Source organism: Podarcis raffonei, chromosome 15 (genome assembly GCF_027172205.1).
Source record: "Podarcis raffonei isolate rPodRaf1 chromosome 15, rPodRaf1.pri, whole genome shotgun sequence".
Taxonomy (NCBI): domain Eukaryota; kingdom Metazoa; phylum Chordata; class Lepidosauria; order Squamata; family Lacertidae; genus Podarcis; species Podarcis raffonei.
In genome coordinates, this window is record NC_070616.1 from 21710527 (window position 1) to 21720658 (window position 10132).

The 10132-nt window shown below is 44.3% G+C and overlaps 1 pseudogene; it reads right to left on the reverse strand.

Annotated features, from left to right (window-relative positions):
* Nucleotides 1-265: 265 nt before the first annotated feature.
* Nucleotides 266-659, reverse strand: LOC128403134 (60S ribosomal protein L31-like; annotated as a pseudogene).
* Between the last annotated feature and the right edge of the window lie 9473 nt (nucleotides 660-10132).

Here is a 10132-nt window from a genome sequence, read left to right on the forward strand (position 1 = left end):
ATGGTGATGGCATGTGCAAAACATTCATATTGTGGTGCCACTTGAACCTTCTGTGGCAATGTCTTTTTCACTTTTTGGAAAACCCTTTTTTTAAAAAAAATGTCATAACATTTTTATTGTAATGAAAGATTGGTTTTCATCCACATTAACAGTCTGTAGTGTTCGGGAAGCTACCAGCATGAGTTTGACCAAACTGCGGGAGGCAGTGGAAGACAGAAGTGCCTGGCGTGCTCTGGTCCATGGGGTCACGAAGATTCGGACATGACTAAATGACTAAAGAACAACAAGAAAGGCTTTTGAATGTGGTAACTGGCACATATGTGACAGTTTATTAGGCGAATCCTCATCTTCATTGTGTTTTCTGGATAAACGCACATGGATACGGTAAGGAACATTCCTTACTCCTTTTGCCCAGACAGCCTTGTTCAAGCGGGTGTCAGTGCGTACATCAGGAGTCACCATCTCCTTCATTGCAAATTTACGAATCTCCTTGAGAGCATGAGGTGCCCGCTTCTTGAAGCTCACACCATGGATCCATTTGTGAATGTTTATAGTATATTCCCGAGTAACCACCTCAATGATGGCTGATTGTCCTTTCTTCTTTTCACCACCTTTCTTTGCAGGAGCCATCCTGTTCAGGATCAGGCCAGAAAGACTTTGGAAAACACTCTTAAGGCTTTCTGTCTACCATTTCAACTTAGGTTCCCTCGTTGGCCAGCAACATAAAAAACTATCATATCTGTATCATTTTGCTTTATCTTAACTATTTGGTTAAGAGTTCTGTGAGATTTGAAGGCTTACCATACACAGAAATGAACAACGTAGTAGCACCTTGTCTCGTCACCATGGGATCCTTGCAGTAACAACTCTAGACCACTGCAGCAACATTTTAGAATGATCTTTCACATACAACAGTGAAACACAAGACACCGTCGCATAAATATTTCCTCACAGATTCTTTCCCTTGGCAGTCATCTTGTCTTAATTGACTGAATTAAATTAAGCTCCCTACTGTTCATTTTTCAGCTTTTATGCCTGCCACTCAAAAATTTGGGATTTTGTGGAGGGACCCAGAAAGGCAACCCGAGGTGACAGGCTTTCATAGCAGATTCTAGACCCTTTGAGCATCATTCTCATTTTATGTGCCCCCTTTCTTATTTGCCATATCTATCAGACAAACCTGACAGGAAGTTAACGTCTTCTGATTGGAACTCTTGCCAACATCACACACCCTATGGTGAACTTACCCCGGCTGTAACAAGGAGCAGGCTATAAATCACAGACCACTATTGCTAGGGAAATCTCTTCACAAAACAGGGAAGGGGTGGAGAATGGCGAGAACAATTATCCACATGTTTCTGAAGTGCCTCAGGTTATTCCTTGCACATCAATTCATCCAAGGTGTGTCTCCCACCCCGCCCCATTTCATTCTTTTATAAGTTTAAAATGGGAGAAAATACTTTAAAAGGGTTTTGTTTTGTTTTTTGCATACCTGGAGGAGCAGGAGATAACAGATCAAATGACCACAGAAAAGGGAGTAATATAGAAATCTAGCCAGAGGCAACACCACTACCTTCTCATAGTAAAACATATCATTCTTGACTGTTTCTTCCTTGCATCTTGCCTCTTCTATGAATTGTTACAAGTGTTTAAACCTCTAGTACAGGGGTCCCCAAACTAAGGCCCGCGGGCCGGATAACGCCCAAGGGACTCATTTATCCAGCCCGTGGCAATGCCCACTGCCGCTGCCCACTCTTACCGGCGCTGCGCTGCGTGGCTACCCACTTCCAGGTCGGAGGAGCACCGGAAATAGCTTGTGCGCATGCTCAAGCATTATTTAAGGGACGTGGGTGGCTCTGTGGGCTAAACCACAGAGCCTAGGACTTGCCGATCAGAAGGTCGGTGGTTCGAATCCCCGCGACAGGGTGAGCTCCTATTGCTCGGTCCCTGCTCCTGCCAACCTAGCAGTTCGAAAGCACGTCAAAGTGCAAGTAGATAAATAGGTACCACTCCAGTGGGAAGGTAAACAGTGCTTCCGTGCGCTGCTCTGGTTCGCCAGAAGGGGCTTAGTCATGCTGGCCACATGACCCGGAAGCTGTACGCCGGCTCCCTCGGCCAATAAAACGAGATGAGCGCTGCAACCCCAGAGTCGGCCATGACTGGACCTAATGGTCAGGGGTCCCTTTACCTAGTAGAAGACAGCTCCAACAGTTGCAACTGTTGAATGCCTGTGTATGTGCAGGGGGTGGGGGCGGAGTGGGGGTGGGATGGCCATTATCAGTTTCAATAGTTGCCCTCCACTTGGGGTCTGTGGACTCAATTGTGCTTCATCCTCCACCCTCTCCCTTTCTCTCACCCCCCCCCCCGCACCAGAGACCTTTCACGAGCTGCTATGCTTCAGTTGCTGCCAAGCAGCTATGTTTCATCTTCACCCCCAAAGGACTCTGTGGCTGTAGATATTTAAAGGAATTCCCTACCCCCCCCCACCTCTTTTCTTGGGGGCCTCGAATAAGCTTTTCATAGCTGCAATTAGCTGAAGGCCAAGCACAACCTTTTAAAACACCAGAGCTCCTCGTTTCATCAATCATTCCGCAGAGGGATGGAATTAGGCTGCTAATGTTAATTTCATCAGACAGGGAGCTGATTTCCTCTGGGGTTACTGCATGACTTAACTGTAGCATCACAAACGAACCCTAATTTGCCTAGATCTGGGGTCCTGTGGAAAGACGGTCTAGGAAGAGATGGTTGGTGTGGACAGCTAGATAGCTGAGCTTGACGTATCTGTGCCATACCATGTTAATGCACTAGGGATGGGGGCTGGGGCTGGGGAGGACAGAATAGTTCTTTCTGTTTTTTCTTCATATGGGAAGAGATAGGATACGGGTAGATTTGGGACAGGGAAAGCAAAATGCTGCTAGGCACATGGCTATGATAATGTCTCTTTATTTCCACTGAACCTCTCGTCCTAAAGTGTATGCTGAATAAATGGCTATCTATTCATCCAGGTGCAGTAAACGCTTCATACTGTTATAGGAATTCCAAGGGCTCATGTATATAATGTTCATAAATTTACAAGGTCTGAAATGGTACAGGAGAGCAATCCTGAAGCCATTTTGACTCTTCCAGTGACCTCAAATATTCTCCGCAGTGAGGAAGGAAATGGGAAAGCCTCCTCCTCATTGTCTCTTCGCTCAAATCCTGTCTTAAGGGCGTATTTGTGTATGAATAGGATGAGCCTGTGACCTGGATTCAGAAACTAAGTATTTAGCATCTCAAAAGGAATGGTCGGGCTGCCCAGGTGGAGCAATCAGTGGCCATTATCAGGTATCCTGACAAACAGGATTTTTGTGGTAGACCACCCCCTGTGATGTATTTCTGCTGGAGACTGTCCCCTTCTGTGAAGTATGTATGATGTTTTGAGCTACAGGGTGGCCAATTTCAAAAGTCTATATAAGGGCTTGCACACTATTGTTCATGGTTCCTTTCCTCCCTCCCTGCATGGGGTGAGCAGGGGACCCTGTTGCAACAGTTTAATAAAGATCAGGCTTATTAGCTGCTTATTAGCTCTCAATATTCTCTGGCTGACCTCTGTTATTTGCTCCAACTGATAGGGAACCCACTTAAGGACTCTGTATGGGCTCTTGGATACCCCATAAGGGAAAAAGAGCAGTTTTTTCTTATAACAATACTATTTATTATTGATTTCATTTATACCCCATGTCTTTGTCCAAGGAATTCAAGGTGGAGTGCATGATTCTCACCCTCATTTAATCCACACTACAACCCTGTGAGATAGGTTAGGCTGAGAGGAGAACCATGTACCGTATATCACCTTGAGTTCCTTGGACAAAATGGTGGAATATAAATGAAATAAATACATCAATAAATATTTTTGTCCTCGGAGTTAATCAACATTCACATGAGACCTCTAAGATCAATCAGTTCTATTTATCAGTAATATATTAATCTGACTGTCCTAAACCGGTTTCTGGACATTGTAATGGGCTGAAAAGGAGCCAATAAACTGAAAATGAAAGCCTTGTGGGTGAATGGTTATTCAGTCTGGGATATTGGTCAGTTGCTTGCACTAGATGGGGTTAAATTCCCTCTGGGGAAAATGCTGTGTAGCTTGGGAATATTCTTGACACTCAAGGATCAAGTATCTAGGAGTACCGTTTACCAGATTTGGCTGGTACACTAGCTATGAGCATGAGGGATCATTGGGTGACTGTTTTCCGTGCATTGGTAACATCTAGACTGGTTTACTGTAATGTGCTTTATATGGGGCTGCTCTTGAATTTAGTTTGAAAGCTGCAGCTAGTGAAAACATTTTTTGCACGGTTGCACAGACAACCTATCGACAATATGTGGCACCTCTGCTGAAAGTGTTCCAATGGCTGCCAATTTTCTACTGGCTTGGAGCCAAGGTTTTACTACTGGTGTATAAAGCCTTACATGGTTCTAGTGCAGGGAATCTTGGAAGATCCCTCTACATCTCACCCCGGTTGCTTAGATGTGTGGATGAAGATGATGGTGCCATGCTCCTCTGACATTAAGCATGATGCAACTCAAGCACATCTGTTTAGCACTGTGACACCAGTTCTCTAGGATTCTCTTCCTTAAGAAGTGAAGCAAGCCACAACATAGTTTTCAATGTTCGATGGAAAATTTCCTCTCACATCTTCCAAAATCAATTTATTTCATTTCTGCAATTTGCAATTCTTGTTGGTCTTTATATTGTAATACGGTTTAAAATCCATTTTATATTTTTGGGTATTCTCTGAATGCAGGTGAGCTTATAAATTCTGAAACAAACAAACAAAAACAAACAAACAAAATGATTGCACATCCATCACAGCCTTCCTAATCCACTGAGTTTAAATTGTTGTTTTCAGCAACTAAAAAACTGTCAGAAAACAGCTTGGGTGCCAAACAGTAACCACTGCAGAGTTTCTCTGGACTGTGAAGAGAAAACCACCAAGACATCAACAATGAGACGGGCACTTTATAGGATTTGAAAGAATCTATCTTGTTACTTCCTCCTTTTTACAGCTTAGGTCAAATTAGCACCACACTTTTTAAGGCATTCCTTTGGACAGAATGATTTGAAGTGAACGCCACAAGACATATTCCTCAAGGTGACTGTATATTAAATGAAGAGGAGTTAATATTTGTAGACTATCCTAACCTGCAAGCTACAGGAGAGAAACACAACCTTCAAAACAGATTTGTAGATGTAAAATATAAAATGTCAGCTGAGAATATATTTCTGATTCTAGTTAATTCGTACTACTGAAATGCTGGTCCATCATTTTGGTGTTTTGTTTTTTCCCCTGTTTCCAAAGGTTGTCCAAGGTTGGGCAACTCTCTAGAGAAAATAGAATGTTGCAAAGCTACATTAATGCTCATCAACCAAGATACACCAGGGCCAGAACCAACACAGAGTCAATCAATGGGCAACTGTGTCACATTGCTATAATTAGGTATGCATTTCTTCTATGAATTTACAAGCAAACACCACACCATGAATGCTCTACTCCTCTTGTCAGTCCTGATCAGTGTGTGCATCTCTGTGTGAAGATAAAATCCAGTCACTGCTTTCCTCCAATTGCGGTTAGATGCATTCCTGCACAGTACTAGGACTCATCAATGTCAGAATTCTTACTTCTTCTGCCCAGAGTCCATCCTCATTCTGTTCTAGATTTATCAACTATAATTATTATTATTTATTACATTTGTATACCACCCTTCATCCTTAGCTCTCAGCATGGTTCACAGTAGAAGAATAAAAGATAGAAACACAAAATGTATAATAAAAACAAGGAACAAAACAAACAATAGTCCCCCATACCCCAAAACACCTTTAAACAGATAGAGGATGTTAGTCAGCCCAAAGCCTGGTTGAAGAGGAACTTTTTTGCCTGGTGCCTAAAGATGTATAATGAAGGTGCCAGCTGAACCCAGCGGTGGAAGAAGAAGAGGAGTTTGGATTTGATATCCTGCTTTATCACTACCTGAAGGAGTCTCAAAGCTGCTAACATTCTCCTTTCCCTTCCTCCCCCACAACAAACACTCTGTGAGGTGAGTGGGGCTGAGAGACTTCAAAGAACTAGCCCAAGGTCACCCAGCAGCTGCATGTGGAGGAGCGGAGAAGTGAACCCAGCTCACCAGATTACGAGTCTACCGCTCTTAACCACTACACCACACTGGCTCTCAGGAGTGTATGTCTGCCTGTGCACCAGAGGGTTGGAGAGGAGCAGGGAAGCTCTCCTCCTGCTCTCTGCCTCTGAGACAGGCCTGACCTGGTGGTGGAGGCAGAGCTACTGCGGCCAGGTACACCTCAATGCAGCCAAGGTGGGATCTTCTCTGCCTCTGGGTCAGACATGACCCAGCGGTTGAGCTACCGGAGCCAGGTACAAAGCGCCTCAGAGCCAAGGAGGGTGGGCGTCAGTATTGCTGCTGGGTCAGACCTGTCCTGGTGACAGAACCACTGCAGCCAGACATGCCTCACTTCAACCGAGGAGGGCTGTTCTCCACCGCCGGGTGGGTGGAACTACAACAGGAACAAGCACTGCAGCCAAGGCACAGCTCCTTCTGGCACGGAGCCAGACTCCGACAAAGGAGCCTGCTGTGGGGGCACCTGTTTGCGCCGCCTCTCAAAATTGCGCCAGGGGCCACGGCACCCCCCCCCCATGCTACACCTCTGGCCGAATCTTCCAGGGGAGAACATTCCACAAACAGGGAGCCACTGTGATGCTCACAAATAAGGTCATATGGAGAGAGGTGAAAGATTTTATGCTCCATGTGACACTGGGGAAAAAGGAATTTGTCCAAATGACCTTGTACATGTTTTCTTTCTGCAACACTTAACAAAGTGCTCTAGCTGCTGTAACCACTAGACTGTGCAAATCCAACTGCCAGAGAAGGATTGGATGCAACAGTTGAAGAGGAAGCAAGAATGACATGGAAGTAGTCGGTTTAGTTGCATTGGGATTCACCAAGGCTGCATCCATCTAGAATTGCTGCATGTAATGAAATCTCAGTGACGCATTAGCACTGTTGCCAAAGAGTGAAGCCCTGCATATCTTGACTCACCCCATTTCTCTTGTCTCAGCCATTTGTCCAGATAATTTCCAACCAACTCAATCTTTGACAAGAATCTAGCCTATCATTTGTGCTTCTGGTCTGTCTTTCACGGGATATAAGGAACTGCCTTATTTATACTGTCAGGCAGGCCATTGACTCATCTAGTCCAGCACTGCACTAGACTTTGGTCTAGTTACAAATTGATTGGCAATTGCTCTTTAAGAGTCCAAATAAGAGTACTTACCCAGTTTGCCTGATTAAGCTTTAAACCACATGAAGAGCTCTGCTGGATCAGACCAAAGGTCCTCTAATCCAGTGTCTTGTTCTCACAGCAGCCAACCAGATGCCTATGGGAAAACTGCAAGCGGGTCATGAGTGCAACAGCATTCTCCACACAAAGCTTCCCCAGCAATGGGCACTCAGAGGCATACTGCCTCCATCTTTCACTATAGGACACACAGTCATCACGTCTAGTAGCCAGTGATGGCCTTATCCTCCACAGTTTGAGATGCGGTGGACTGAATTGGCTCCTTTCGCTTTCAAAGCATGCACTCTACTCTTCCACTTAAATGGTGATCCCTCTCTCATCCCTGCCTTGCAATTCCAGCCTGGTGACTCTCTGCCTTCTGTCCTGCCTCTAGCAGCAACTAACTGGCTCTTCTTCCCAAGGCCACCTTGACACCCTTTAGAAGGCTCCAGTTCTTGTTTAACCTATTGCCACTCATTTCATGAATATAACTTGAAGAGGCTGACCATATCTCCAGTTCTACAGGAATGACGGGACTGGGGTATGACAGGATTTCATTGAAAGCAGACAAAGCGCCTTTCCAGGCAATTGGTTTATTGCACAATGGACTCCAAACTGTAACCTCTGATTTCACAGTGTCTGTAAGATACTGAATTGTTGCTTAAGAAAATCCTGGCTTACAGCCACCGAACTCATTTTGCAAAAGCCACAAGGGAACCATTAAACGGCAACATGTTTTTCCAACCAAGGCACAATGCCGAAAAGTCAAACAGGCAATCTCATTTGCCAGTTCCTATGCACACCAACTGCTTAATTCTTTATAGAAAGAGAGTGCTCATATAGCGATACTTGAGTTTGAACAGAGAAAAGCCACCTAGTTTGTGGCCACCGTCTTTCCAGCTACAGCTCAGTGGTAAGTTTATCCTCTTCTTTTTAAGGGTCACGCAACACAGCGTTCTCATGGAAAGCAAATTCATGAAACACCCACGACAGCCGACAAACTGGTGCCACCTTCAGAGAGGAGGATATGAGCTGCAGGGATGCGGAAGTAATGCAGCCTGACTGTTTCCACATAGAAATGGCTTTCCCCCCCAGCTGAGCTTGAATAAATGAAAAGTACGAGAGACCACAGTAACTTGGGAGTCAGAGCCATCTATCCCTAGCTGGGTATTGCTGAACCACTTCAATGCCACAGCCCAAGCTATTTCCAGTTCACTGCTAGGCATCCATAAATATAACAAAAGGAACCTCTTAAGTGTGTTCTTCTTATTTTTTTGTGGAGAAAGGGGGAAACAGAACCTCAACTGCTTCATTTCAACTGAGTGTTGGGGGAAAGACCCTTGTAAGCTTAAAACAAAAATCCTGTTTGATAACTAAAGCTTTCACACTCAGTAATATGTGCTAAGCTATCTGCATGAGGCAGAGAGTGTATTTTTGTTTGCAATCCCTGAATTCTGCATGTGCTTTTGTTAGCTTGTTATGTTTCTCAAAGCTGCTTAAGGTGTATGGGTATTGAAAAGACATCTTGAACAGCCTGTGAACTCTGAATCAAGTTCTAGTCACCTGTATTGCAAGAAAGCTGTTATCTGGCATGTAAGGTTGATATACTTTGTGTGGGGTTAAAAAAAGGGGAAAAACATACATTAGATGTGTAAGGTTTTCACTCATGCCACCTTGCTTGTCTTAGATACCCAGGTACACAGAGTGTCTTCCACCAGTTTTAGCAGTTTATGACCTTATGTGGATGGGAATAGCTGGACTTCAGTGGTCTATGCTTTGGTAATATCTAGATTAGACTGCTACAATGTGTGTCAGGCTGGCTTTGAAGGCTGTTTGGAAACAGCAGCCAGAGCAGAATAGTGATCAGACTACTGATTGGAACTAGATGACCGGAACATATATAACTCCAGTTCTGGCTCACCTGCACTTATTGCATATGGCTTTTCTTGCTTACTCCCAACTGTTTGGCTGCCAATTTGTTTTGGAGCCCAATTCAAAATGCTGGTCTTGACCTATAAAGCCTTGCATGGCTCAGGACCCCACACCATACCTCAAAGACCACTTGTCCCTATATGAACCCACCTGGACCCTGAGATCAACATTTTAGGATTATTTACGTGTGTCCCCTGAGAGGGTGACATAAAATGTTTTTTTTCCCCCTGTAGTGGCCCCAGTTGTTGAATACCTTCCTCACAGAGGCTCGCCAAGTACTGAATTCGTCGTCCTTCTGGTGCCAAGCAAATACGTTTTTATTCTCCTGGGCATTTGAACAACGCTAATGGTCTGGTTTGGGTCATTTATTTTTTGGTGGGTTGATTATTATATGTTGTTGGATGATTATCGTTGACACTTTAAGCATAATGGGGGGTATTATATGCTATTGTTCCTGTAAACCATTTTGGGACTCCTTTTGTATGAAGAAACACACACATTTAACAAAGCTAATCTAAACACACTCCAGAGCACATCTCCTCAGCAATGAGAGAATAAGTCTATGTACTTCCAAATGTCACAATTCATTGCCCAGCATTGGAAGCACATATCTACAGCTGACCCAAATAAAGAACAAACGTCCAAGCAGATGTGGGAGGCTCCATGGAATAAAGCCACACTGGAAAAATGAAATCCGAACACCACCTTCTGAGAGAATACCTTTTCATTCTGGTTCTTCTCTGGTCCATCCATCCAGTAATCCAGTTCCTTTTTAACCAGGCCTTTGGTTGATCTGATTGACATCCTATGCCCATTTAAAATGTGGCTATTTGGGGGGTGGGTTATTGGGTTGTTTTTATTTTTATT